Source organism: Prinia subflava, chromosome 6 (genome assembly GCF_021018805.1).
Source record: "Prinia subflava isolate CZ2003 ecotype Zambia chromosome 6, Cam_Psub_1.2, whole genome shotgun sequence".
NCBI lineage: Eukaryota > Metazoa > Chordata > Aves > Passeriformes > Cisticolidae > Prinia > Prinia subflava.
The window spans coordinates 7059937-7086806 of record NC_086252.1 but is presented as its reverse complement, the minus strand read 5'-3'; the positions used below and the strand labels follow the sequence as shown (position 1 = coordinate 7086806).

The following is a 26870-nucleotide window of genomic DNA, read 5'->3' as shown; positions in this document are numbered from 1 at the left end:
ATAAATAGAGGCAAAAGGAGAGAAAAAGAGGGAAAGTCAGAGAAAAAGCAGACAAAAAGAGGAAAAAATAAAAAGGAGAAAAAGATAAATAGAGGAAGGGGAAAAGGGAAATGAGAGAAAAAGTAGAAGAAAGATAAAAAAGGAGAAAAAGATAAATGGAGGGGAAAAGAGAAAATAAGGAAAAGGAGACAAAAAAGAGGGAAAAGGAGAGAAAAAGTAGAAGAAAAGAGGAAAAATAAAAGGAGAAAAAGAGAACTGGAGAGAAAAAGGAAAAAGGAGAAAAAGAGAGGAAAAGAGGAAAACAGAGAAAGAGAAAAAATGATAAAAGGAGAGGAAAGAAAAAGAGAAAAATGCAAAAAATGAGAGAAAAATAAGAGAAGGAAAAAGAAAAGCAGAGAAAAGAGAAAGCAGAAAAAGAGGGGTAAAGAGAGAAAAAGTGAAAAAAGTAAAAGAAAAGGTGAAAAAAGAGAAAAAGGAAAAGTGGAAAAAGAGAAAAAGTGACAAAAGAGGGAAGAGAAAAAAGGAGAGAAGAAAAAAAGAAAAAATACAGAAGAAGAGAGAAAATAGAGGAAAAAGAAAAAAAATTTTAAAAGGTGAAAAAGCAGAAAACAGATGTAAGAGGAGAAAAAAAATTAAACAGCATGTCTCTAGTTGTTTTCTATTTTGATTTGTTTTTTCCCTGCCACAATAAAGTATTGAGGTAGACAAGGCAAGGGCAGGCAGCCGATCCTCACCTCTGCTCCCTCCCCAAGGGCAAGAAAAACTAACACCAAGGAAAAGCAACAAGAAGGCAGGGACTGACTGACTCAAAGTGAAAATCCCCTTCCTTGCACGGCTCCTGAGCACGGGGAAGGTGAGGGGAAGGGGGCTCAGCCAGGCTGTGTGTCCCAGGGAAAATGCTGGGGTCAGATGTCCATCCACCTGCCAAGCCCTGACAGCGGCACTGACAGCGGCACTGACAGCTCCCAGGGATCTGCACCAGGCTGCTCCCAAACCAGCCGGTGAGGCAGGGCAGGGCTGGGCCCCCAAACCCTCCCCCTGAGTCCACTGCGACCCACAGCTCCTAAATCACCTCAGCACGGCTGAGCCACTGCCCAGCCAGGACATACAGCTTAGCTGACACCTCTGAACCAGCACTTCTTGGAAGATACAGGCTAAAGTCTAGCCCTTGAACCTGCCCTCAGAAGGCAGTATTTTGTTTCCCAAGAAACACGTAATCCTATATCCACAGGCAATTAACAGAACAGGGGGGAATGGCTTCAAACTGAAAGAGAGTAGGTTTAGATGGGATATTGGGAAGGAATTCTTCTCTGGGAAGGTGATGAGGCCCTGGCACAGAGAAGCTGTGGCTGTCCCATCCCTGGAAGTGTTCCAGATCAGACTGGATGGGGTTTGGAGCAGCCTGGGATAGTGGAAGGTGTCCCTGCCCATGGCACTGGATGGCCTTTGGGGTCCTTTCTGGTTTGGTTCCCAGGGAACAAGAACAGAGGGACGAGTCTCTCACCATCCCATGTATGGAAAGGGTGGGATGTAAGGTGTCTCATCTCCCTTCCTGACCCCCATTCTCCCTGGATGAGATCTTCCCAACTTCCCAGCTGTCAGTGAGCAAAGTGTTTCAGCATCCACTTGAATTCTGAGTGCTCGCCCAAGTCCATGGATGTTGGTGGGATCGAAGCACAGTGATGTCAGAGAGCAACAGGATTAGGTTTAAAAACAGCATGGACTGAAGAACTTGGCTAAATCAGGCTCTGAAAATCCTAGGGAAAAAAAACCCAAACAACCAAACCAAAAACCAAACAAAACCAAAGGCACTCTAGCAGCACTCTGGTCACTTGGCCAAAAAAGCAAGTGGAGTGGTTTTGCCTTGCTTGGTGTGCCAGAAAATAACACCAAAAAGTGCAAAGTCTTCCACAGCTCTCCAAAAATACCAGCCAGCATCTGGTACCACAAAACTGCTGCATGTCCAGGAGTCACAGGCAACCTCCCCTCTCCTGCATTTTGCCAAGGGCAGAGCCTGTGCTCCCCTCTCCAGGTTCCTCCTTTCAGGTATCACTTTATAGGGAACATGTTCCTCACAGGAGAGCCAGGGCTAATTCTCTTTTCTTACAAAAATTAGATTTTGTGTGGTGTTCAGGCATTAAAAATCTGCACGATTCAAAACCACGTCCCTAGAACAGAGCAAGCAGAGCTGAGGACCTCAGATAAAATCGGCAGAAGGTCGAGGTGCTGCCTGCTTGCCATGATTAATTTTATCTGCCACCAATCCAAGCAGGTGATCTGAGAGATGTGATTGCAGATTGCAGTTGCTGTGGCCAGCAGCTCCTTGGAGATGCAGCTGTCCAGGTGATCCATCATTCACTGAAATGAGACAGGCTGGGAGAACTGGGATTGTTCACCTGGAAAACAGAATGTTCTGGGAAGACCATAGCGCCTTCCAGTGCCTGAAGGGGAGAGGAAGAGGGGCTTTGGATAAGGGGAAAGACCTTCCTACTGCCAGAGGGCAGGGTTAGATGGGATATTGGGAAGAGATCCTTCCCTGTGAGGGTGGGCAGGCCCTGGCACAGGGCCCAGAGAAGCTGTGGCTGCCCCTGGATCCCTGGAAGTGCCCAAGGTCAGCCTGGACAGGGCTCAGAGCAGTCTGGGACAGTGGAAGGTGTCCCTGCTCATGGAAGGGGTGGAATGGGATGATCTCTAAGGTCCCCTCCAACCCAACCCATTTTAAGATTTAGGAAAGCAAAGCTCTGCAGTTTTCATTCCTCTGTTATGGAGGAGTCTGTGGCAACACGTTAGTGTTGGGCAAAACGGAGACTAAAAGCCAGATCATTATTTAACTGCTTTGGTTTGCATTTATATTTTGTTTAACTGCCTGAACTACAGCAATATGTTCTTTTTTTTTCTCCAAAAGCACAAGTTTTTACTGATGAGGGTAGGGGAAGAGAAAAAAATCCTGAATTTCTCCCAGTCCTCACAGCCTTTCCCTACTGACTGTGGGAACACTGGCTGAAAGCACCCTCCCTTTCTCTTAAGGCTTCCCTTCCCAGCTGGGAGGCAGATGGAAGCTGACACCTAGCCCTGCTTACTCAAATCAACAGAGAAATTAAAAATAAAAAGTAAAAAACGCAAGTTGGCAGCTTCGAGTGCTGGGAAGACACGGGTTTGGGAGTGAGAGAGAAGGCCAAGAAGGCAAAGTGCAGATTGTATTGGGTGGGGGAGCAATTTGATTGCACAGCAAGTAACAGAATGGGACAAAGGGAAACATTTCTCCACTTGCACAAGGGAGGGTTTGCGTGCAGCAGGAGCGAGGTGGGAGCAGCCTCACACACAGAGAGCAGTGCCAGGAGCACAAACACCCGCCCAGCCATGACAAAGCTCGGGACAGCCCTGGAGGAAGCCAGGCTGTGATCCATGAGGTGTCTGAAGGTGAAGCCGAGCTTCCTGCGGGATGAACACGCAGCACTCGCTTCCTCCCTCTGCCAAGACAGCCAGTCCTGTGTCCTCTCCCAGTCACACTCCCCGCTGCATCGCTGGGATGATGGATGGACAGAGGGACGAGGCCCTGTGCTAACAAAGGGAATAAATAGATGGCTGCGTCAGGAGTCACCTCTGAAACGGCAGCGGAAAGGAAACGAGGGGCGCGTTTCCAGCAGGCAGTGGCCGCGGTGCTGCCCGGCTTCACTTCCCCCAGCAGCAGGGAACAATCGGGTCATTTAATGCCAAACAGGGCCTCCAGCAGCGGCAGCAGCCTCAGGGAAGCCCCAGGGCTGGTCTCCTGTCCAGCCCCGTCCTGTCTGGTCTGGAACAGACGCACGATGAGGAAAGCAAGGGGAAGAGAGAGGGAGAAGCAGCCTCCCACTGCAGGGCAGCAAAGGTTCTTGTGCCCATAGGCCTTCCAGGAAACCAGAGTCCTCCTCTGCATAAGGATGGAGCGAGCCAGAGGTGCCCCAAGCTGAGGAAGCTGCTCAGGGGGCTGGGAAAGCCAGCACTACAGAAACTGTGGCAGAAAGAAGCTGAGCTCTTAAAAATGGAGAAAAAAGGAAGAGAAATGCACTGAGGGGCTGCCAGAGCAACCACAACCCATCCTAAGGCAAGGCTCCTGCTTCCCCTAGCCTAGCCTAAACCACTAAACCAAGCAATAAAGGAGAAATCACGGCTCAGGACTTCCTCCTCCACAGCACCCACCTGTTAATTCAAAGGTTCATGAGATATTATGTTTTTATTGCAAAAAGCCATTTGGAGACTAGTTTCCCTCTCTGCTTCGGCTCCAAGGCTGTATTTTCAGCTTCGGCACCACAACAATAAGGACCAAATCGAAGAGGAAGATTTTCCAGCATAAAGCTGAGCTTCTAGGGCTGTCACAGGCCTCCACATCTGTGGTTTGAGGCAGCACACGCTGAAAGCTTTGTGAAAAGCTGCCGGGAGAGATCTGTGTTTTCCAGGCCCTGTCCGGCCCGGGGACGCTGCCGTCAGCTCTCGCCTCCTGACAAGTGACGGTGAGCAGCTCTGATTCAGAGAGACAACTCAAAGCACACAGTGCTTCACGTGGCCCTCTTCAGCTGGGCCACCCAGGCTTTTAACCATTCTCTGGCTTTGTCCACCCAAAGACAGAATCACAGAATCGTTCAGGTTGGAAAATGCTTCCGAGATCATTGAGTCCAACCTGTGACCGATCCCCACCTTGTCACCCAGAGCATGGAGTGCCACATCCAAGCATTCCCTGGACACCCCCAGGGATGAAAGAGAGAGAGACACAGCAGGAGAAAGATTTAAGGTCTTGTCCACCTGCATGGCAGGGCATTTTCTGTCAATCCCAGCAAGCTTTCCCAAAGCCAAGCAATAATACGGCAACAATTCCAGCAGGATCCACCGAGGAAAGGGCTGGCAGAGCAATCAATTTGCTGTTTTCAATGCAATGAGAGCTTTCAGGAGAAATCAATTGGTGGTGGAATTAGGAATATGACCTGTGTAGCAAATAATTATAGAAGATGGGTCTCCCCTTCACAGTTCATTTCCATCTTACCCTTTCCACTAAATAAAGGTGTTACCAATGGATGTTATTTGCTGCTTCATAATCTGCTGTCAGAGGCATTATTGCCATTTATTTGAGCGCATGCCAGAATGTGACCATGAGGAGGATAACATCAATCCCTGAGCCAGAAATCCTGCCTGGAGCAACTAAGCAGGCAGCAGAGAAGATTTTTTCAGAGACATTGATTTTTACATAAACATTATTCAAAACCTTCTCCTGTCCTCACAGCGCACTCTCAGATTAGCAGTGAGACGTGAACGTGGCAAGGGTAGGTTTTGACAGGAGCCATGCTATGGAAATCAGCATCAGCAGCAAGTGGCAGGCTGGGGACAGAGAGAGGACAGCAAGGAGCTGGAATTAGGATGATGGGATACCCCCCACCTTTGCTTGCTTCCATGGGAAAGAGCCCTGCTAGGTGTAAAACATCTAAATGTTACAGGCCGAGAAGAAATAAAAAGTTCATTAAATCATAAATCTTTTGGAAAAGGGATCTACTGGGGAGATTATATTCACTTCTCATGAACATATTAATTCAACGGTGGCATATCATATTGTTCTCTGCAGGGAAAAAAAGACATATTGTTTTAAAGTCTGATATTTAGAGCAGTCCTTGAGGAAGGAAAGCAAATACAATCTTGGCAAGGAAAACTGAGTGCATGAGCACCGAGGAAGGGACATTAAACGCAGGGCCCAAGTCCCAGCTGCTGAAAGTCAGCGTGGTTTGACTGCAGTTCTTGGAGCTAAGCCCATGCATAGGAGCTGAGAGTGAAGGTCACCTCCATTTAGCCACAACTCCTTGAAAATGTTAAGTAAGTGAACACAAAGGGTAATTTTTTACTGTGAACAGTCACTGCTTGCCCACCAGCAAACAGGTGAGAAGACAAAGGCATTACAGATGCTTTCATTTGACGTCTGGTGGTTGGGAACTGTCTGGTCATCTTCTTCTGGATTGCTTCTGGCTCAGCAGTAGGTATTGCCAAGCTCTCCTGGCTCGCAGTCCAGCCAGACACTCAGGATTTGGGGAGAACTCAGCAACCAACTGCAAAACATGGGCTCTCCAAAGCCCTGCTTCAGCTGCTTCCCAGCCTAGGCTCCCTACACGCCTGGTCTCCATTCTCCAGGAGGCTCCAGTGGCACGTGCCAGATGCTCCTGCTGCAGATCCAGCCCCATCTCCTGCCCAAATTGCACCATATGGAGGCAGATAAAGCCCTGCCTCCCTTGAGAGACCTTTCCTGGCAGACACCCTGCTCACGGCAAGGTCTCCTCACGAAGGCAGCGTCCACAGTGTGGGGTGGGACTGGCCGCAGGCCCCCTTCCTCAGGCATGGTCACACTCCACCTTTGGCTTCCCACCTGTCTCCTGACCATACAAATCTTATAAAGAGGAGCATCCCTGCTCCCTTTTTTCCTCCCTACCTGTCTCCTGGAGCGTATCTTTCCTCAGGAGAAACCTGTGGATTGTAGAACAAAACCTCACAGAATAGCTTCAGGAAGGTTTTCAGCAAACACACAACCCGGTGTACAGTAACTGCTCGTGCCCATGGCCTTCTCCTGTGCTAATTCACCATCCAAAGGAGTTTATTCCAGAGGAACAAGGGGAGAGGACAGCTTGAGCTCCCTGCACAAGATAACAGGGACAGCTGAGCAGCTCTTGCGCCATAAAACAATCGATGCCTGTTTGACCCTGTCACACTCCTAGCCAGCTCAGGCACAGATAACCCAACCTGACCATCAGAAAAGATGGGATTTGCTTATCACTCAGACTGCATAGACCACTCTGCCCAAGAGAGCTCACACATCCAAGCTCCTGCAGGACTTCCCACTCTCCCCCTTCCCTTTGCCCGGCTATCTCACCGACAGCTTTCCCAGCATCCATCCCAACGAGGTGTGAAACTTGAAGCATCACCAAACTGCACACGGGGCTGTTCCTAGGTAATTACATGAGATAAAATGAAAAGATAAAATAAAAAAGGGCTGATGAAACATTAACCACGAGCAGGCAGAACAACAAAGGCAGAGCACCCGAACCACAAAGACTTAATGCAGCATTAAGTCAGCTGGACCCCAGTTGTGTATTTGCCATGTGGATTCAATACCTCCTTGAGATGGAAAGCAGGAATAAGGCTCTATTTTCTTCCACACCTGGGCCAGGCTTCTAACTGAAACAGGCAGTTCATACCAGCCAAACACTTGGACATTTAATTTCTGTTGCTCAGGTCCTTAGCAATGGCTTTAGGTTGAAGGCACACTGGCAGCAGCTCATAGCCCAAAACCATAGGAAGTCAGAGAGGTTTTAAACTACTCAAATTATCCAATGTGAGCATGAGAAGGAGGCAATGTGGGCTTTAGCTTCTGTCCAGGGCCCCTGGAAAGTTAATCCTAGCTGATTACACCATTTCTTTTCTTTTTTTTCCCATAGAAGAAATAAACAGTCTTTTGTACCAAACATAAGGCTCCCTTATTTTGAAGGAAGATTTATCACCCAGGCTAAATCCATGAGTTCATTCCGGTTTTGTCCCAAATCTTCAAAGCGGTGTTTTAGACTTCATGACAGTATCAGCTGGTTCTGCCTCTGTGCCAGTCCCCAAAAGACATCCCACTTTTCCTTACAAAAAATAACAGAAGAATGCAGACCATCCCATCAGTTGCTTAAAGCCTGCACAGCAAATTCCACACAGGCATGTCAGAGCCGTGCAAACACATCCATAAGGACTGGCTTCCCTGCACACCACAAAAACCAGCAGTGTGCTGGGGCTTGGAGTGACCTGGTCTAGTAGGAGATGTCCCTGCTTATGGCAGGGGGGTGGAACACGATGAGCTTTAAGGTCCCTTCCAATCCAAACCATCCTGGGATTGTGTGGTGTGATACTGCTCAGGGAAGGGAACTGACTGACGGGCGACAAAATCTGCTGAAATAAGGATTGCTCAGTGCCTTCCCTGCACCAACAGGGGCTCTGTTGTGCTGAGCAGAAACCTTGAACTCATTACAATGTCACTCTGTCTTTGCATCCTATATCCTGTGGGGGAATCTTCTGGGAATGTATTTTGGTTCAGACTTGGGTCAAGGAGAGTTGACTTGACCTGAAAATAAATCCAGGCGATCTCGAGCTGAAGAGCCATTGACTACTGTTTGCAATACAATAAAGTGAGCAGATCAAACTCGGCTGAAAGCCAGGGTTAACATAAATCCAGGGAAAAAGGGGAACAAGAAGATTCATTCACCACCACGACAAAGAGGACATTTTTTACGTTGGCACAGTTCAGAGCAGCAACTGAAAAGTGCTTCCCAGGCAGCATTTTTAGTGTCCTATATGGAGTGTGCTGTTTAGCTGTGCTGGTATCTCCAACAGACTGGCAGCAAGATAAGAGTTACACCACTGGGACGTGTGTGAAAAAGGGGTTGTGGGATTTTTTTTTTTTTTTTTTTTTTTTTTTTTACCATTTTTAACGTCACTAGCAGGAGTTCCTCTGCTTGCACACAGGGCAGCTTTTGTGAGAGGTATTTTATATGGATCCCCAAGGAAGGGTCTCAGTGGCTGGGCTCTGGGCTCTATTGTGTGCACGTGTGTGTAATAACTCTTTGCAGCTTTTGGTTTACAGTCCAGGTTGTACTCACTGCAGCTCCAGGATGAAATCTTCTTCTGGCTCACTGTACTACTACCTTCACTGAAGTTAGCCTTTCTTCTCTTCCAGGAGCTGTCAAAATGTTTGTTGGATAAAGGAAGTCTTGATCCAGCTGATAATTCCCAGATCCCTACCCACATTGCAATACATCCTCAGAAAAAGTGGCCTTCCCCCCAACTCTCCTCCTTCCCAGGCCTCAGCTCCAGAAGCAGCAGCTTGATCCACCAGCACTTTGCCTGCAACACAGCAAACTTCCCAGCTCCCCAACGAGGCTGGCTGTCCAGCAAACACTCAGGAGGATCCTCTGCCCACCCAGCAGCCCAAGCACAGTAATTTGGCCATTTTTCCAAAGTTCCTGCTTTACCAGCAAAGCTGTCCCACTGGGATCTAATGAATGTATCCTCCAGAACAAGCTGTGGGTAATGACAACATCTAGTGATGCTTGGACATCACTTTTTGCTGTCCCTGCTAAGCCTCCTCAGAGCTCTCCTAGCACAAGTTTTTGTGTGTTTCTAACCTAGAGCAGCTGGTTCATCTCTGGATAAGTATTAAATGGAGTTTAGTCCTTCTGCTGGCATTCATTATCCACTCCATTTTACAGTAAGGAGCTGGTCAAATCCCCTCAGCCTTCCCAGACAAAACCAGCCAGGGTAGCTGCTTTCAGGAGATGAAGGCAGCCTCTGTGGGAAGACGTGAGCGCCACATTCCTCATTTGAGTGCAACTATTTCTAAACACAGCTCAGGGAAAGCTGCATATTTATTTTTTTTATTGCATTAAAACCCATTTTATTAAGCAACTGGTACTTTAATGTAGATGATGCCTTTGTTTATAAAATAAATTATGCTGTTTCTTCCCCATCTCCCACTGTGATTGCATGATTCCTGGTCAGATTGTATAATGTTTGATCTAAGAATGTATAAACTCCACTAAACAAAGCTGCAATAGAAAGTTGAATAATAAGTCGAGACTCCAACCTCTCTCAGGGAAAAAAAAAGGTGAGTTTGACAAAGTAACATGCTGAGAGAGCCTGGGAATCTTTCTGATGGAATAAAGTATTTTAAGAGGGGCTGAATATTCCAACTCAGCATTTCCCATCTGCGCCTTTTAAAAGTGACAGGAACTTCACCCCTGACTCAAGTGAAATCTTCACGAATTGGGATTTCTTCTACAACTGTGTGAAAATTAACACTTTCACTTGCAATTAGCAGCACCACAGCCCTGCTCACACTTTTGCTGCAGAAACAAGCTGCACATGAATATTCACAGCCAGGCAATGCCATCTCGAAGAAACCAGTGCTGGGAAGGGCTTTACTTGTCTCTCCTTCAGACAGAAGAAAGGCACAGATCAGTCTCCCCACAGGGGCTTTGCAGGTAGTTGCCACTGCTTATGTTGGAGAGCTCTGGCACAATCATGGAATGGTTGGAAGGGACCGTCAAGCCCATCCAGTTCCCACCCCCTGCCACAGGCAGGGACACCTTCTGCTATCCCAGGTTGCTCCAAGTCCCATCCAGCCTAGCCTGGAACACTTCCAGGGATCCAGGGGCAGCCACAGCTTCTCTGGGCACCCTGTGCAGGGCCTCACCACCCTCACAGGGAAGAATTCCTTCCCGATAACCCACCCAATCCTGCCCTCTGGCAGTGGGAATCCATTCCCCCTGTCCTGCCCTACATGTCCTTGTAAAATAACTTCTCACCTAGCTGGTGAGAATTTGCTCTGCTGAGGCAGGTCTAGGCATTATGCACATGGAAACTCAAGTATTTTTTAATGGACACATCTTTCCTTCCCCAAAAATACCCATCATCACAGCTGCTGAACTTCTCAACCCCTCTGTGTTTGCAGGACCATCTTAACATCACTTTTTGTAAGTCAGTTCCACTTAGAACAGCAAAAACCTGAACAAAATCAACCCTGGATATTTTCCAGCCATCAGGAAAGGTCCCAGCAAGAAGACCTGCCCAGTCTTTATCCACAACCTGCCCTTTCTCTGCTCAGGTGCCAAGTGCATTGCAGTCACAGCGAGTCCTTTCTGCGCAGCACCTCACACCACTAAAACCAGTTGGAAAGGGGGAAGAATTACTGATTTTCATATCATAAGCATGACAGAAAGGGAGTTAAGCAGCTCATTTAAATGCAGCAGTCTTCAAAGCAAAGCTATGGCTATTTCAAATCCATCTTTCTTGACCAGTGCAATAAAGCCTGAAGGAGCACAAGAAATGCAGAAAAGGGAAGGCACTAAGGAGAAGGAGGTGGGAAAAACTCCAGTACTGCCTCATGGATAGTCCCATTTCAAAGCACACTGCTTGTGGCCCAGCAGTGAAAGCCAAAGTTATAAACTCAGTTACCAACCAGACCCGGAGCAGAAACTCTGCCTAGAACTTTAAAAATCCAAGTAAAATGTCATTCCTTGGTGGTGTTCTATCCTCAAGCCAGTCTGAAGTCATTCCCCAGGATCTGATGGGTGGTGTTCCATGACATCCTGAAGAGCCAGAGGCCACCCTGCTCCACCCTTTCCAGGAAGGATGGGCTCATCCTCTCCTCTTTCTGCAGGACTTTCTCTTTCCACGGTCTGCTCCAGCACCTTTCAGCTGCACCAGGGGACAAAAGATAAAGCAAGTGCCTGTTTTCCATTGTCAAAGAGAAAAAGGAGATTCCCCGAGGCACCTTTCCACTCACTAAATAGCCAAAAAGTTGTTCTCCACCAGAATGAAAGGCCAGAAAGAAATCTGGAGCTGATCTGAAGCCCATCAGTGGAAATCGGTGGAGCCCTTGCTGTCCTCAAGGAAGCCAGGAGAGTGGAAAGCAGAGAGCCACGCTCCTCAGAGCTTAAAATATTTACTTAGAACTGGATGCCAGGAAGGTGAACCAAAATAATGCTTGAAAAGACAGAGTGGCTATTTAAGGCATGGAAAGACAGATTGTAATTACAGGGTCATGGGATAAATTTAACATGGCTCAGCTGAAACGAATTGAGAACCGATTAGGCACCCAAAATGAAACAAACACCTCTAAGTCCTTTATTAACTCTTACTTGGAGCAGCAGAGGAAATTCAGTTTAAAAAGCAAACGCCTTCTCACTTTGCAGAAAATTTTATAGGGATGAATCAGGTACTCAGGTTCTTGCCAGCAGTTGTTTTGCTTGGCTGCCTTAAAAGCAAACAAATAAACAAACCAAAAAACCCCAAACAACTCCTTGACTGAAACTTCAGGCTAGTCCTGGAAAATTCCCAGCCCACCAATAGAGCTGGTGGGGAGCATTCCAACAGGCAGACTTTGGGCAGAAGAAAGGTTTGCTGCTGAAAAAAAGTTGGGTTTCATGGAAATATTGTCATGGAAATATTTTCAGTTTTCCAGCAGGTCAAAAATTGAAGAAACATCTTAATTTTTAAGGTTAAGTCATCATTTGGTCCAGATCAGCTGCTGTTCCCCACCCCTTTGCGGGTGAAACTTTCTGCTGGAGCTCCCTTAACATGATTCATCCAACCCTGTCCCAGGAGAGACATTGCTTCCTTGGCATCCCTCCTGTATCCTGAGAAACACAGTCCAGCCAGAGGAGAACGGAGGCAGCTGCTCCAGGCTCTTGCACAGAAACAGGAGGACTTAATCATGCTCTTGACATGAAAAAGAAAAGGATACATTTGGTATTGAAGCCAGGCTGCGATGATGAGTCAAGCACAGCACACACCCACCGCTGGCTCCAGAAGCAAGGGAGGGTAATTTATGGGTTATTACAGGGAACCAGGAGACAGCAGGATTGCCACCAGGCCAGCTGCCACTTCTGCCAGTCCCTCTAAATCCTCTGGATCCCCCAACAAGCTATGAATGGCCAGAGGGATGAAGGAGAGGGCAAAAGGCCCTTCCAACTGCTCTGGAAGACCTTCCCTGAGCAGTCCATCGTTGAGCAAGAGGCCCACACAGGATGACTGGTCTTGCAAAACAGACATTACACACACTTTCGGCGCTTTCCCGGGCTATCAAGACATTTTGGCTCATCCTTCAGGATTTGGCATGAAGCACTGATTAGCACAGACAGGTGTTTGGGCAGCAGGGGTGGCCAGCCATGGTAGGGCAAACATCTGGTGCCCATCAGTCGCTCCAGAACAGCTCCTTGTGCCCTGGACGTGCTGGGAAGTCAGAGCAAACCAAAGATGGATTTACAGCAGTCCCTGGGACTCAGCACTGGTCTCACAGTGTGTTTGCACAGAGCAAAAGGTGCTGCTCACTGTGTTTGGGCTGTAACCATCAGTAACTCCTGGGATTGCCCAGGAGTTCAGGGCAGGTCAACACACCACAAACAATTCAGAGATCAACATTCAGCAGTGACTGCTATTTACTTCAAACCTGAGTCATACGATCACTGTTAGTTCTGCATCACTAATTTAAGCAGACAGGGATATGCTGATGGTATCTCAACCCCTCAACACTTGTTTTGTCAAAGGACCACCACGCCCTGCCTTACCTTCAAGGATTTGCTGCATTCAGCCTGGAGGAGCAGTGAGCTACAAATCCCAAAGTGGAGCCAGAAATAAAGATTTCTCTCTGTTTACTCACTGAATTGCAGTCTCTTGGTCTTCCTACTTAAGAGAAAATTATCTTTGTAAGATTTCAACCAGCATTTACATCCCCATAACAAATCCACACAGAACTTGAATGAGCCAGATTAAATGGCTACGAGTGTTTTTGAGGTCATTGAAGTCAACAGAGCAAATTTCCTGTTGGGGTTCTCCCAAATAATGTAAAACAAAGCCATTTATTTACTCTCAAAAAGTATCTGGGATGACATAAGCCTGCTCTCAGCAGCAAGAGGCCAGTGAGGCTTCTAAGCCCTTGCATACATTTGGTCACTGAGGTCTTCTCCAAGTTACAAGTGGAACTTCACACTTTGGGACAGCTGCTTTTGGAATCCTGTAGGACCTGATGCTACCAGCTCAACACCAACCAGCCTATCAAGTACTTAAACAGAAACAACACTACTGACAGTAAAGAGGATTCAAGAACCAAAATTACCATGTTTAAAACCTTTCCAGGAGTTTCAAACCCGCTGCATAGGTTCAGGAAATGCTGAGAGTCATTCCTCCCTTCTTTTTCTCCTTCCTGCAGGTGATGTGATGGTTTTCATGTGAGCCTGGTGCATGTCAATGCCATCTAGGATATGCCAATAAGGAGCCTCATTCCTGGATAGTCACAAATGTTTTATTGCACAGCTGAAAAACGTGAGAAGGAAAAAATTATGAAGCATCTTGAACGGTCATGAATTCCCATGAGGCACTTAGATGCTTATAGGAATAATGTACAACTACATTACAAAGCCCCTTGTTCTTCAAAGTGATGCTGATGCTGCAGAAAATGATAAATCAGTGCTGCAGAGGGCTTTCAGAACTGTTTGTTCCTTAGGGTTTATGAGGGGGCTGTGATGTCCAAGTTAAATGTAGGGGTTGTGTGCCTCCAAACCTATGTTCTTCCCTTCTGTGGGCTTTAGGCTGCCAAATCAAATATAGAAATAGCTTCAAAAAGGGTTCAGAAGATGTAGGCGCACCCCAAGAAGCTGAGACATTGTGCCTGCTCTTACAGACACAAAGCCATCTGAAGTACTGAGGGGCAGCAAAGCTTTGACACACGGAGAGTGACAAGCTGCTGGTGACACGGAGCTATTGGCAGCTGCCCAGCTCATTATGCCCAGCCATCCTTTGAAGGCTATCGTTCTGTGGAACAGAAATCAATACCCCACACTCTGCTACGAGCTGAGCCCGGGGGCTGGGGCTTTGGATCACTGGGAAAGCAAGGAAGGGGAACGCTGGGAGCAGGGTGACACACAGGAAGCAAGCACAGCCTCACCTGATCCTGAAATATGGGGTGAAAAAGGGGAGCCAGGAGTACAAAACCTTCAGGTTCCTGCTGCAGGGAGCCTGGTTTGTGGTCCCTCCACACAAAGGCAGGTGCTGCTGATGGGTCCTTGCCATCACCTTGTGTGGCCAGGCTGATGTCATCAGCCCCGTGTCAGACCAAGGACTCTTACAAACACTGCCTCTGCTCCAAACCGACAATCACTTAATACAAAAGCACTCCTTTATCATCACAATATCATCCCAAATTACACAGGAAAGACACCTTCCAGGGAAGCATTTCAATATTGATCACCCCCAGGGATCTGTGTCAGCAATGGATGAAGAAAGGCTTTAACCACATCCCACAGAATCACTGTTGTCCAAGGCTTTGGATCTCTTTGTTGCCCTATCAAGACACTGCTCTGACCCGCTGAGCTCGTACCCCTCAATGCCAGAGGCTGGCTCCAGCTGCTTTTCATTACTGTCTAAGAAATTATCACAGGAGACTTCATGCAATTAGGGCTCAAAAATGGGGATGTCAGTCCTCCAGGGGAACTAAGCCTGCTTCATGAAAGCCCCTTCAGCCTTTGCTTTCGCTGCACAAGGTGTTTTTTTTACCCTGAGGATTTCTATCAAAGCAAGACACTAGTCAAGACACAGCAAGCCACTGTAGTTTTTACCTCTTTGTAGCTTATCAAGGTGAATGTCAGCAGAAAAAAATTTAAAAAAATCTCAGAGGTGACCAGGCACAGAGATGGCCATCTAAAGTTACATACTTTGGTACAAGAAAAATAAAAAACCCACCCCTCTGTTTTTAGTAAAAGCAAACCTAGTCTGTCTCAGCACCAGGACTCCGTTTAAAAATCGGCGACGGGAGCGTAATGAGCTGCACAAAGCCAGCCCTGTCACACCTCGCTGTTCCTCCCCGCAGACTGAAACCTCTCTCAGCATCCACGGCCTGGCTGAAGGCACCTTCCAGCCCCCATTCCCGGTGTCCTGCTGGCTGGCCTGGGGAAGGGTGTGTGTCAAGGCCATGTCTCTCAGGGTGGCTCCAGCGTCTTGCAGGATTCAAGGCACGGGCAGCGAGCTGCTGGTCCTGCACACAAGGAATACCAGGGGGAGGATGGATAGGGATAACATTTGTTCTGAATGTATGTGCTGCAAGAGCGTGCTTCAAATCCAGCTGTGCAAACAGAAAAAGTAAGGAGAGGTATCTCTGGTGAAGCCCAGCTTGCTGTGGATGAGAGAAATTCAAGGCTCTGGACAGCACACTCCTTTTTCCCCCTCCCTGATCTCTGCAGCCTCTCAGCTTGAAGGCAAACATGGGGCATCCCCAGAATTAAAAGCCTGCCATGTTATGACTGCTTTAAATAATCCCTGCTGAACCCAGGCTGCTGCACCTGGCATGTGGAACCCATCTGGACTGGAGCTCCAAATCAAGATGATGCTCCCATCTCAGCAGCCCGTGTTGAAATCCCAAGGCTGACAGGATTAAGGAGAGGAGACAGAAGTTGTCACTTCACCACTTCCCTTAGCATCTTCCTCTGAAGAGCTTAAGGCTTCTTACCTTAATGTCTCCTGCATTTTCTCTGAATTTATCTCATGAAAAGCAGCAACAAATTGAGACAAGGTGAAGAACTAAAGCTTTCAGAAGTTGCAGCTGGCATTTCCACTGGAGATATCCAAGCTATTCCCAAAAGGGAAACAGTTCCATCTCGAGAAAAAAAACCTACATCTTGCATTTCGGCTGTGATGGACTCCTACAACATTTATTTTCACAGGCAATTTATGCCTGTGCAGCACCTGCTCACCCAGACCATCCACCACTCTCCAGCTACTCAGGCATCCCAGAAAATGTGGGATACATGTGGTCCAGTCCTTCCTTTTTTTTCCTCCTGGATATGACACTTAATTCCAAACTGAAAACAAAGAAAAGCCGAATATCTTCCAGCATAAATGACTGCAGGATTTCACTGCAGATGTTTTATCTAAAATATTTTCTAAACATTTTCACTCAGCAAACAAGGACTGAGCTCGTAACTTCTTATTGTGCTTTATGTTTTTATTGTGTCTCTGAAATGAAGACAGCATAAAATAAGTTAGTCTTGATCCCTTTTTTTCACCAACTCTGTGTTCAGGGGAAGCAACAGGATGAACAAAAATACAAATTTACAGATAAAATCCATGTTTAGCTTTATGGAGGGATAAAGCTCTTTATTGCTGGACATTTTGACACAGACATTTCCTTACTGTGGCTGATCCAATCTGCAAAATTTCCTTTCATTTTCAGTCTGGATATAAAATGTCAGTGATCCAGAGGATAGAAATATTTGTAAAATGTCCATTTTTTTCCTGGCCATCACCAACACACAGGAATTGTCAGAAAACAAGATAGAAGATGAGGAATGGATTCTTGGCTGAACTACAATTAAGCTGTAGCTTTCCCCTCACTTCCAGAGCTTTATTAGGCAGATTTTATTTGATGAAATCAATTATACGGCACGCTGGAGATAAGTTAGGGAATTAGCTTTGCTTATGCTAATGTCTATCACTCCGGGGTGGTTTTGCCTAGGAAGAAGGTGTGGAATTTAATCTGATTTATTTAGGCCTCATTATTCCAGGAGGGGAAGATGGCTGCAGGGAGGAAAGGTGAGGGCAGAGCTCCTCAGGACCATCACCTGATGGGATCTGCTCATTCTCTAACATATTTTTCCCACAGCACAGACAGAAGTCTTGTGGATGTTTTGAACACTGGGAGAGGCAGGGAGATGTCAACGCCTTCCGGAGCTTTTGGTTGGGGGGTCTCATCCCTTGCTGGACTAACTCTTGGCTTCCTTATTTCCAGTTCTAGTTAATATAGTACCAGCACTAGAATGCTGCAAAAGGGCCTGACTGAGCCTGGGCCAGTGGGGAGAAATTGCTTTCCTCTCCTCTAAAAATGGGGCACCCACCTTAATCCAGCACCAGATGCTAAGGGCACAGATTTTCACTGTTGCTATTAATCTGTCTCATCTCAAGTGTGTTTGGAATTAAGCAGCTCTGGAGAGGAAGGAAAGCCTTTCTGACACTATACAAAATCCAAGGCAAGTCCAAAGGCTTCACCTTATTCCAGAAGGGGACAATTATCTGCTAATGATGGTGTCTGCAAAGCTTATTGTCACACTGAGCTGGATACAAAGCTTAGGAAGCACCACTGGTGGTAAGTGCCACCTCTCCTTCCAACTGCATCACTCAGCCTGGTAATAAACTGGAGACACCGGTGGTAAGAGGGACCTTCCTCAGCTGACTGGATTTGACACAGAAATCTCTCAAAAATCTCTCAAGTGACCTCTTGCAAACCAAGATTTTGGAGGCTTCCAGCACTGCTTGATAAAGCAACACATTTCCAGAAAAGGTAAAACCAAAGGAGCAAAGTCAAACCCGAGGCTTTGTTTGCTTTAGAGCACAGGAACCAGTGCCCCCAGAAATGAAACCTTATCTGATGCCTCTAACAGGCTGGATCCCTGTCTTCGCCTTGCTCCCAGATTTCCCTCCACACAGGCTGGCCTCTGAAGAGTGCTCCTGTGGCCACATGAAAGGCTTTTCACACCCCTGCATGGCACCAGCCTTTAATGCAGCCCAAAAGTCAGACCCACAGTGAGATCCCTTCCTGCTGGATCAGAGCTCAGGCTGCTCAGCCTCGAGTCTCCGACACGGAGCCTAAATGTACCGTGAAAAAATCTGGAAGCGGAGGCACTTAGGGGTTTAATAAATGGAGATTTACTTAGTTTGAAGCTCAACATCAGATTTCTGCTGTGCTTAAAGTAAATACCATCCATTAATGAAGAAAACATGGGCTTTTTTTTCTTTTTCATGAAAGTAAACACACAAGGAATTTAAAAGCTACAGCTTGTAGCTTTCTAAGGATTGCTTTTAATGAATTGTACATGTACCCACTTTGAGGCACGGAAATGCAATTGACTGGGGAAAAAATGCCTGTTCCAGAGCTTTTTTCACCAGTTTGACAGAAATGCTGCCAAGTTCAGACTGCCCAAGGTGAGACACACCAGGGATGCTCCTAGAGCTTGGCACTGTGTGGGTCCCTGCTGGGGGCACATGGAACCACACAGACCAAGCAGAGAGTGGGGAGCAAGGCTGGGAAGTTGATGGGAATTTTAAAAAAAGGAAAGGGGAAAAGAACAACCAAAGCTTCCTGATGGCTTTCCCAGCTGATATCAAATACCAGCACCAGCTGGTTGCTGGTGGATGGAGTCCACACAAAAGTGAGGGGTCTGGTTTCTGTCAGCCACAGCAACAGGGAACAGGCTGAGCACCACAAAAGGGCTGCAGCAGGTTTTGGGGAAAGCATTCCCAAGGAAAGTAGACTCTTCTTCCCACATGCCAGCAAGGGACACCTGCTTATCACAAGCACTTCTGTGGTGACCAAGGGATGGCATGTGAGGGCACACAGTGCCAGGGGCTGGTGACCACAGAGAGGGAGCAGGCACTCCTGTGTCTCCACCAGCAGAAAGTAACACAAATCCCCATGGACTGGACCCATTTACAAGTGTTGTAACCTCACTTCCACCACTGCATTCCCCTTCCCAAGCTTCCCCACCGAGCACAGCAGCAATTCTCAGAGCTCCCATCTCCTTGACCTTTCTGCTGTCCTGCTCCCCCACCTCTACACATGAACATCACCTGTAAAATCCAGTCCCAGTCAGCTCTCCCTGACCTATGCACCACACAAAAATTCCTCCTGCTAACATCAGACATGCTTGAATTAGCAAGGAAATGAAAACAAGCCACAGGAAAGGAGCGGGCTGGGGGAAAGGTGGGGATGGAATGCTAAGCAATCATGTCGAGTCACGGCTGGCCACATCCCGTTAGCCGTGTCTGAGGGGTCCTTGTGTCAAAACAGCCGAGGAGGAATCCTACACAGCCAATCCTGCGGCACTTTGGACTCTTTTTTGGGACACAGGCTCCCTCTAGGCAGTGGCTGCACATCCCAGAGCTCCACAGCTCCCCTGCTTTACACCAGGAGAACCCAGAAACCACCCCAAGGCTCAGCCCTACAAAATCACCACTTCAGGAGGTGCTTTGCAAAGTGACTGTGCAGCTGGGGGAAAGGAGTTTAGAGAGGAATTAATGAACTTTACTTGGTATTAGAAATTTGCACAGTTCTGATAAAAGTCATGAAAATTGGGAAAAAACCACAACAACATAAAAATACCACTGTTATTTCCAAAACAAGCTTGTTTTCCCCATTGCTTGTTCTAGCACAAACACTGGGAAAGATTCCAGCACTGGCACAAGCAACTCTCTCACCCACCTCATAAAAATGGCTGAAAATGAGAAAAAAAATTAATTTTCTTTTCATTCAATATCTCCTCAGCCTTGTTTTTGCTTGAGCATCCCAGGAAACCGAGCAGAGGTGAAGGCAACCCTTTCAAGATTGACCAAATTGAGTCACTGAACTGTTTCTTTAATTTATCCTAGCAGAACCATAATCCAAACATATTTGCATGTGAAAAACTGTCTCCCAAATTAATCTAGCCATTACTCTGGGGGGGTGGGTGGAGAGGGGGAGACTTATTTTTGGATGTATCTTTATATTTTCTAGTTCAAGGAGGTATAAAACTATTTCCAATACTCATTATGCCTTTTTCATTAGTGTATTTTTAATGTTGTGATGTGTTTTTCTCACTGATAATGCTCTTAGAAGCCCATTTGCTCCAAGCATTCCTTTAGAAGAACGTGAGCTGCAGCAGCAACAACCACGACCAGAAGAGCTGAGATGCTGAACACAATGCAATAGCAACTCTGCAGCAGTCCAAAAAAAACCAGAAAACCAGCAGTGTCTGGCTCCTGGTAGGTTGATTAAGTGAGAAATGAGGAGGATTTGCTTCCCAGGACAGACTATTTGCTCCCCACCACATAAACGAAAAGGGTCTTTATGTAGGGGAACATTTATCAGTTCTTCCTGAGCTCTCTAGATCTGATGATACTGCAATACTCCAGTCTTCAGTGTGATATGGAAAGAAATAAAGTTATATGGAAAGAAATTAAGTGGCCACCTTTAAAACAGCTCCACAGGTTATAACCCTGGGAGAAGACAGTCCAGAAACATTAAAGATCAGCTTAAATCCAACGACTCTAATGAAATTGTGTAGCTGCAGATGTGACTCCCTCCTTAACAGACTGGACCAAATTCAACTCTGCTCCAACGCACCCAGCCCAGCCATGGCTCCCATCTCCAGCCTTAATGAAAGCTTGTCCATGGTTTGAACCCAGCAACAATTAACCTTGACATGGGGAGATAAGATTCAAGTTTCAAAGCACAGAGGGTTTGCTGGGGTTTTGTATGCTTTCATGAGGCTCTGATTATTATTTTAATGCAGTTGTTTGTGGTTTAGTTTCCTTTTCATTTTTTTTTCCATCTCTCCTTAATGGTAACATTGAAAAGATAAAAGTTTATGCACTCATGGCAGGAGCCAAAGGATGGCCCAAGTCCAGCCTACCTCCACCCTACCGCACTCCTCGGATACGCTTCCAGACAAGGGGAATCAGAGAAAGAGATGCTGTGGGGAGTTTAGGACTGACTGGCCTCAGACTTTTTGGAAAAGGGAGAAGAACTCATTAAGCTAAAGGGAAAACCAAAAGTAGTTGGGGGAGTGCTTTTTTAGAGGCCTAAAGGAAGAAGCCAAGAGATCTCCTCATACTTCCCAGCAGGAAGCCTGGAGTCACCCCCAGCCCTGCTGATAGCCCCCCGTGCTTGGCAAGGTTCCACCCAACCATCTGGAGCTCATCCACCAAGGTGCAGCTCAGAGGGAGGAGACAGAGGGCCTGGCAGAGGTGTTCAGGGAGGAGGAGGTCGGGAGGGGGATGAAGGCTTTGGCTCCTGAGCCTCAGCGTGGTTTCACTCGACAGCAGCTGAGGGTACATTTCTTCTGCAGATGGTGCAGCTGCCACTGGCATGGGTGCTCCTAGGAGAACATCAGGATAACCAGCAGCCAGTGCTGACAGCAGCACGTGCATGGAAACCCTCCCAAGAGTCAGGCCTGCTGCGCTTTTATCGCTACCATCGCCACTCACCCAGGTCTGTCCAGCAGCCACAAAGCCACGGCAGCTCCTGCCCCGTGGAGCAATACCTGCATCCCTTCTCTTCTCCTAGCTGATGTTTTGATCTTGCTGATGCCTTCAGCAGAGCTGGGGGCCGGGAGCTGGCTCGGCACCTCCTCCGTGCCTCCTCTGAAGGCAGCAGTGCTGCTGGCCCTCCCCAGGGCTGGTAATGAGAGCCATTCTCCACTGAGGTGGAAGCACAGCTCTGGAGCCTCCACCAGAGCCTCCAGACAATGCAGCCAAGGGAGGCCTTTCAATAGGAAATAGGCCTTGAAAACCAAAGCTGGGGAGTGACCTGGTCAAATCAGCTGGGGAAGGAGGGAGAGAGCAGGCACAGTGCAGGCATTGCAATTTCCTTCCCATGGCCACTGGGCAGCAAGGAGCAGTGGCAGGAGAGTTCAGGTGCTCCCAACATGAACAAACATCCCCTGGAAGGGTTTGCCACCTGTGGGGCTAGAAAATGTGCTATCATCATGAGAGAGAAGCAAAGTAGAGTGCAAGACATGGTATTTATTTATAGTCTCTCCAGACACACCTATGCACACTTGTGTCCCCCCTGCTTTGCATTCATGCTGCATGCACTGAAACCACTCATTAAGTTGAATACATGGACTTCCCTTCTCTCACCCTGAACCTAACCTAGAGCACACCTTGCTGGAGGTAAGGGGAGCAGAGAAAAGGAAAAAAAGGGAAAAAAAGAAAGAGAAATGGACAGGACTTTTTCCAGGAGACCACCAGTAGATCACATTACCACCACCCACTGCAGCAATGAAAAAACAGCCCAGGTTGAGCTTTTCCTTCCTAACACACACCTCCATGTAAAGGTGAAGCTACCACATCCTCCCCACCGAAACCTCTCCCCCAGAGCAACTCCTCAAGACTAACCCCAGTACTCCCAGATATTTTGTTCTTTGTTGGCACACTGTAAGCACACCCATTTGTCTCCCTAAAACTCCTGCAGCTCTGCCCTCATTCTAGGAGTGACCATTTACTATCTGGTGACCACCCCTTCAGCCAGAAACCTGGGAAGCTCTTTTTCCAAGGGCTGTTTGGAGCTCAGGAATGGCTTTTAAAGCACGTTGCTCTCACTGAAACCAGCCAAAGTTAAGGCACAGGCTTTTTCCAAAGAGCAATCCCACAAGGGCTTTGCCACTCTGATTTCAATCACTGGGGAGAGGAGATTGCAAGGCAAGGGGGTGAGGAGGGCAAGAGCTAGAAATGCTCCTGGCCAAGCTCTGCAGAAAAGATGCACCTGCAGGCAGAAGTCAGGCTCCTCCCAGAGCCCAAACCAGCACCAAACCCACACCTGAATCGTGTCTTCTTTCAGATTTTCAGCCCCTAGATCAAAGGACAAAGCCACAAGGGCACAGTCATCTGTTTGACCTGTCCCAGATTTTTTGAACTACCCTGGAAAGCTACTGCAAGGGCTTTAGGAAAAAAAAATGCTTCTGATAACACAGAAAGCCAGGTTTTAATATTGTGTGCATCATGGTGTGGCTCACAACAGGGCACCAACCTTGCACAAAACCTAGTTCAGGGGGAAAAATCTTTCTAGTAGCTCAGGAGCTTCTAAAAAGGGGAAAAAAAATGGGGCATCACACCTGCAGAAAAACAAGACACACTGACAAACTGACTGCTCACAGCTTCCAAGCAATAAAGGAGCCATGGACAGCCTTGATTTTTAACAAGACATCACTAATGGTGTACACCAAACGTAAAGAACAGCTCCTGGGCTCAAACCACCAAACCAGGACTGCTTAAATATCCCACAGCTTGGGAAACCTCGCAGGGCAGCGCTCCGAGCTGCTGCTGAGCACGGGATGATTCAGATTTGCCACATCCTCCCCTGCACGGCTTTCCAGTGCCAGCCGAGCACAGCGTTTTTCCTGCTGCTGGGCGATTTCAGATCCTTGACCTGCTAATGGTATCACATCTGCTAACTATTATCAGAGGGGGAGAAAGGCTCTCCCTCCTCGCGTCCCTGCTCGAATCCCGTGCAGCACCGTGTTGTGTCTGTGAGAGCTGAAAGCAGCCGAGCTGTAATTCAAACAAATCAGATCTAATCACCCTTATCAGGAGGGTGATAAAATCAGTAAAGCTGAGAGGCTGCAAAAACAAGAGGTATTTCTTGATGGGCACGGAAAGCCAACACCTCTGAAGAGCTGTTTTCCCTGCAGAGACATTGGATCACAGCGGGCCACTGCTGAAGAGAAGTGTCTGTGCAGGTTCCCTGCCATCTTTTGCAGAGCTAACAAAAGTTATTTCCAAAATTCTGCTGCTGAGGAGGGCTCTGAAACACAGAGGGCTGTACTCCACAATCCCCCATAGCTCCTAAATTCTGGACAAAGCAGTCACAATCACTATAGATGGACTGACATCGTGCCAGCCAGATGCTCAAGAGGTGCAGTGATCGTCCAAACAAAACTTGGAGACAGATCCAAGTTCTGGGGAGGTGTCCACAAGTCTTACTTTGTTAGCACAGCTCCCCAGCCCAGAGCTGGAATCTGGCACAGGCACAGAGCTGAAGATAAGGGTTTCCTGAGTGTCACATCCCCTTTTAGAGGACAGCACAGACCTGGATGCTCAGAGAAGCACAGTGGGGCTCCAAGGGTCAATCTGCACATAGCAATATCCCACAGCTGGCTCTTTGCCTGGTCAGCGAGCCATTGCCAGCTCCTGATCCCAAACTCACCATCTCAGTGGCCCTGTATCAAAACAGGAACAGTCCTTGGCAGTTTTCCTGCCTTGGGCTGCCCGCACTTTGTGAATCAGGGTTGTGATGAGATTTTTCTGGTTAAGCTCAGCTCCAGAGGAACCACCTGGAGCCTTTGGCCAGCTCCAGTAGAAGCTCTGCCTTGGTCTGACTCACCTTCCCGTGGCAGAGGAGCCTGAGAAGCATCCAGGACAAGTCTCTTTCGCAGGATGAGGCATGCATGGGTGTGCAGACAGACAGGGAACTTCCTGACACACAGCCCTGACCTCACTCCAGCCAGTGTGACACAAAACAAAGCTCCACTTACCCACTAGCAGGGGATGTCACGCAGGGATGGAAAAATGAGGGTTGGAAGAGATCTCAGGAGGTCACCTAGTCCAGCTCTGTGCCCCGTTGGAAGAGTTAGCACTGTATTATCCCTGTCAGGCACACATCTAACCTATTCTGAAAGGCCTCTGGTAACAAAAGCAACATATTCCAGCCTTTTGCTATTTATATCCTGATTTCGAGCACTGCTACAAGAATGGAGGGCACAGAGGGGAATTGCTGCATAATAGCTGGGAATAGCTGCATAATAGCTGAACACTGCATTACTGAAATGTTGCAGGACCCCGGGGGAAGCTGCTGAATAGGTAAGTACATCTCAGTACAAAATGTAAGGGCAGGGCCACCAGCAAGGTGACAAGTGCACATTGGAGTGCCCCAGTCGGCCTGGCCAGGCCACCTGGCAGGGTTGTGACATCTGGCAGAGCTGCCCAGGGTGGTCGTCGAGTCTCATCCTCTGGAGACATCCAAACACACCTGGAGGTAATCCTGCTTCAGGTGACCCAGGGTTGGACTGGAGGATCTCCAGAGGTCCCTTCCAACCCCAGTTATCCTGACCTTCCTTCACTGTGCAAGGTGATCTCAGAGCTGCCTGAGCTGCCTCAATGCCCCCACAGAAGCTATCCTGACATGCTTCCCAGGGATTAAAAGACCAGGCAAATAAAGAAATAAAGTGGTGTTCTCAGCTGCATGGGAGAGGGTGTCTCTGCAAGATGGGGGTCTGGGCATATTGACACAAACACGCAGACCTTTGAAAAGAAGAGTGGAAACGCTTAGCACAAAATCCCATTAGCAAATAACGGGATTTCTGGGAGCACCATCTGTGCACCACATTGAACAGAACACGGAGCACGGAGACCGAGGCACGTTGCATATGGAAAGCCAGACAAAAGAATATACAATAATACACAAAGGCAGGGAAAGCACATATAGTACAGGGAAGAAGCCAGAAGAGACTTTTTCCTCCCCATCCTCACAATACCCGAAATCCCCTTCCCTTCACAGCCTTCCCACCGTGGCTCCTGAGGCCCCTCACGTCCCTTTGTGCCCACTGTGAGGCCCCGTGATGCCGGCACAGAAGGGGAGAAAGAGCTTGGACGTGAATGAGAATCAGCTGACAAACCAAAGCTGTTGAGTGAGAGGTGACAGAGAGGTTTCGCCTTGGAGATGTTTTTCCCCCGCCTCGGGTGTTTTCCAGGGAGGTCTCCCAGATTTTCTAGGCGAGAGATTACCTGGAAAAGGCTCTGTCTCATCTGTGAGCTTCTTCAGCTCCACCGCAAGCAGGAAAGTCCAGAAGTCGCCACACTGGGGTAACTCTGAAACAAAGCAAGAGAGGATTTGGTGTGAGTGGCTTTTGGAGAGCAAAACAAACCCAACTTTACAAGTTGACAACTTGAAGGAGCCCTCTCCAATGACACTCGAGCACCCCTTCTCCTCTGCACTTCCAAACGTCTGCGTCTTTGTGTGTGCCCCCAAGGGCTCTTCAACAGCCTCCTCCAAAACAGCTATTACAGCAATTACTGCAATTAATTGATTTGCATATCCCCAAAGCCCCATCATTAGTGCAACACAGCCAAGCGTGTTAGTGTTTAATAATATCAATCAACAATTATTCATAACATCCCGCCCCGGCAGACCTAAATATAGAGACAAGCATTCATGTGAAAACAAAAAGGAGGGAAAAAAAACCCCAGCAGCTAAACAAAAGAATTAATTTAGAGCAGAATTAGGATCATAGAAACAAGACAGACAAGAGACAAGGTCAGATGTCTCGCTCCCAGCTGATGTGAGACTCTCCCAACCTGCCTGCTCTCAGGTACTAAGTGAGCTGCAAGTAAATAAAGTGATTTTCTCATAGTAAACAGCAAGAGAGCTGCAATGAGCATAAACACAGTGAACAAGAGGTGACTTCCACACTCTTCTGGCCCTGGTTCAGAACAGCACTTCAGCTAAAGCTCAAGAGGGTCCCCATTCAGGACAACACTTAAGCACATGCAGAAATTTAAACACCTGTTTAAATCCTGCTCCTCCCTGGGCCAGGCATGAGTCAAGGCTGCTCTCCAGTTTTCCAGGCTTTTTTAGCCATGTAAACTGCATCTCTTAGGGACTGTATGCTCTTTGTCAGTCTCTGGATTTGGAGCCATACGGGGATGTGAGGCCAGTGTGAGACCAACACCACCAGGATATCAGAGAGCTGACACATCTTTACCATCCAGGGTGTTTTCCAGGGCTTGGATGTGCCCAGATCCCCCAGTCA

At 47.7% G+C, this 26870-nt stretch overlaps 2 long non-coding RNA genes across 2 annotated transcripts; both read right to left on the bottom strand.

Moving 5' to 3' along the window:
• Positions 1 to 8427: 8427 nt before the first annotated feature.
• LOC134551811 (uncharacterized) lies at positions 8428 to 11442 on the bottom strand. Its single transcript, XR_010080697.1, has 2 exons — positions 11327 to 11442; positions 8428 to 11238 (listed from the first exon to the last, which is right to left on the bottom strand). It is a non-coding gene; the product is annotated as an uncharacterized LOC134551811 (long non-coding RNA).
• A 240-nt stretch (positions 11443 to 11682) lies between these two features.
• On the bottom strand, positions 11683 to 25932 carry LOC134551810 (uncharacterized). Its single transcript, XR_010080696.1, has 4 exons — positions 25846 to 25932; positions 13658 to 13854; positions 13110 to 13227; positions 11683 to 12261 (listed from the first exon to the last, which is right to left on the bottom strand). It is a non-coding gene; the product is annotated as an uncharacterized LOC134551810 (long non-coding RNA).
• Between the last annotated feature and the right edge of the window lie 938 nt (positions 25933 to 26870).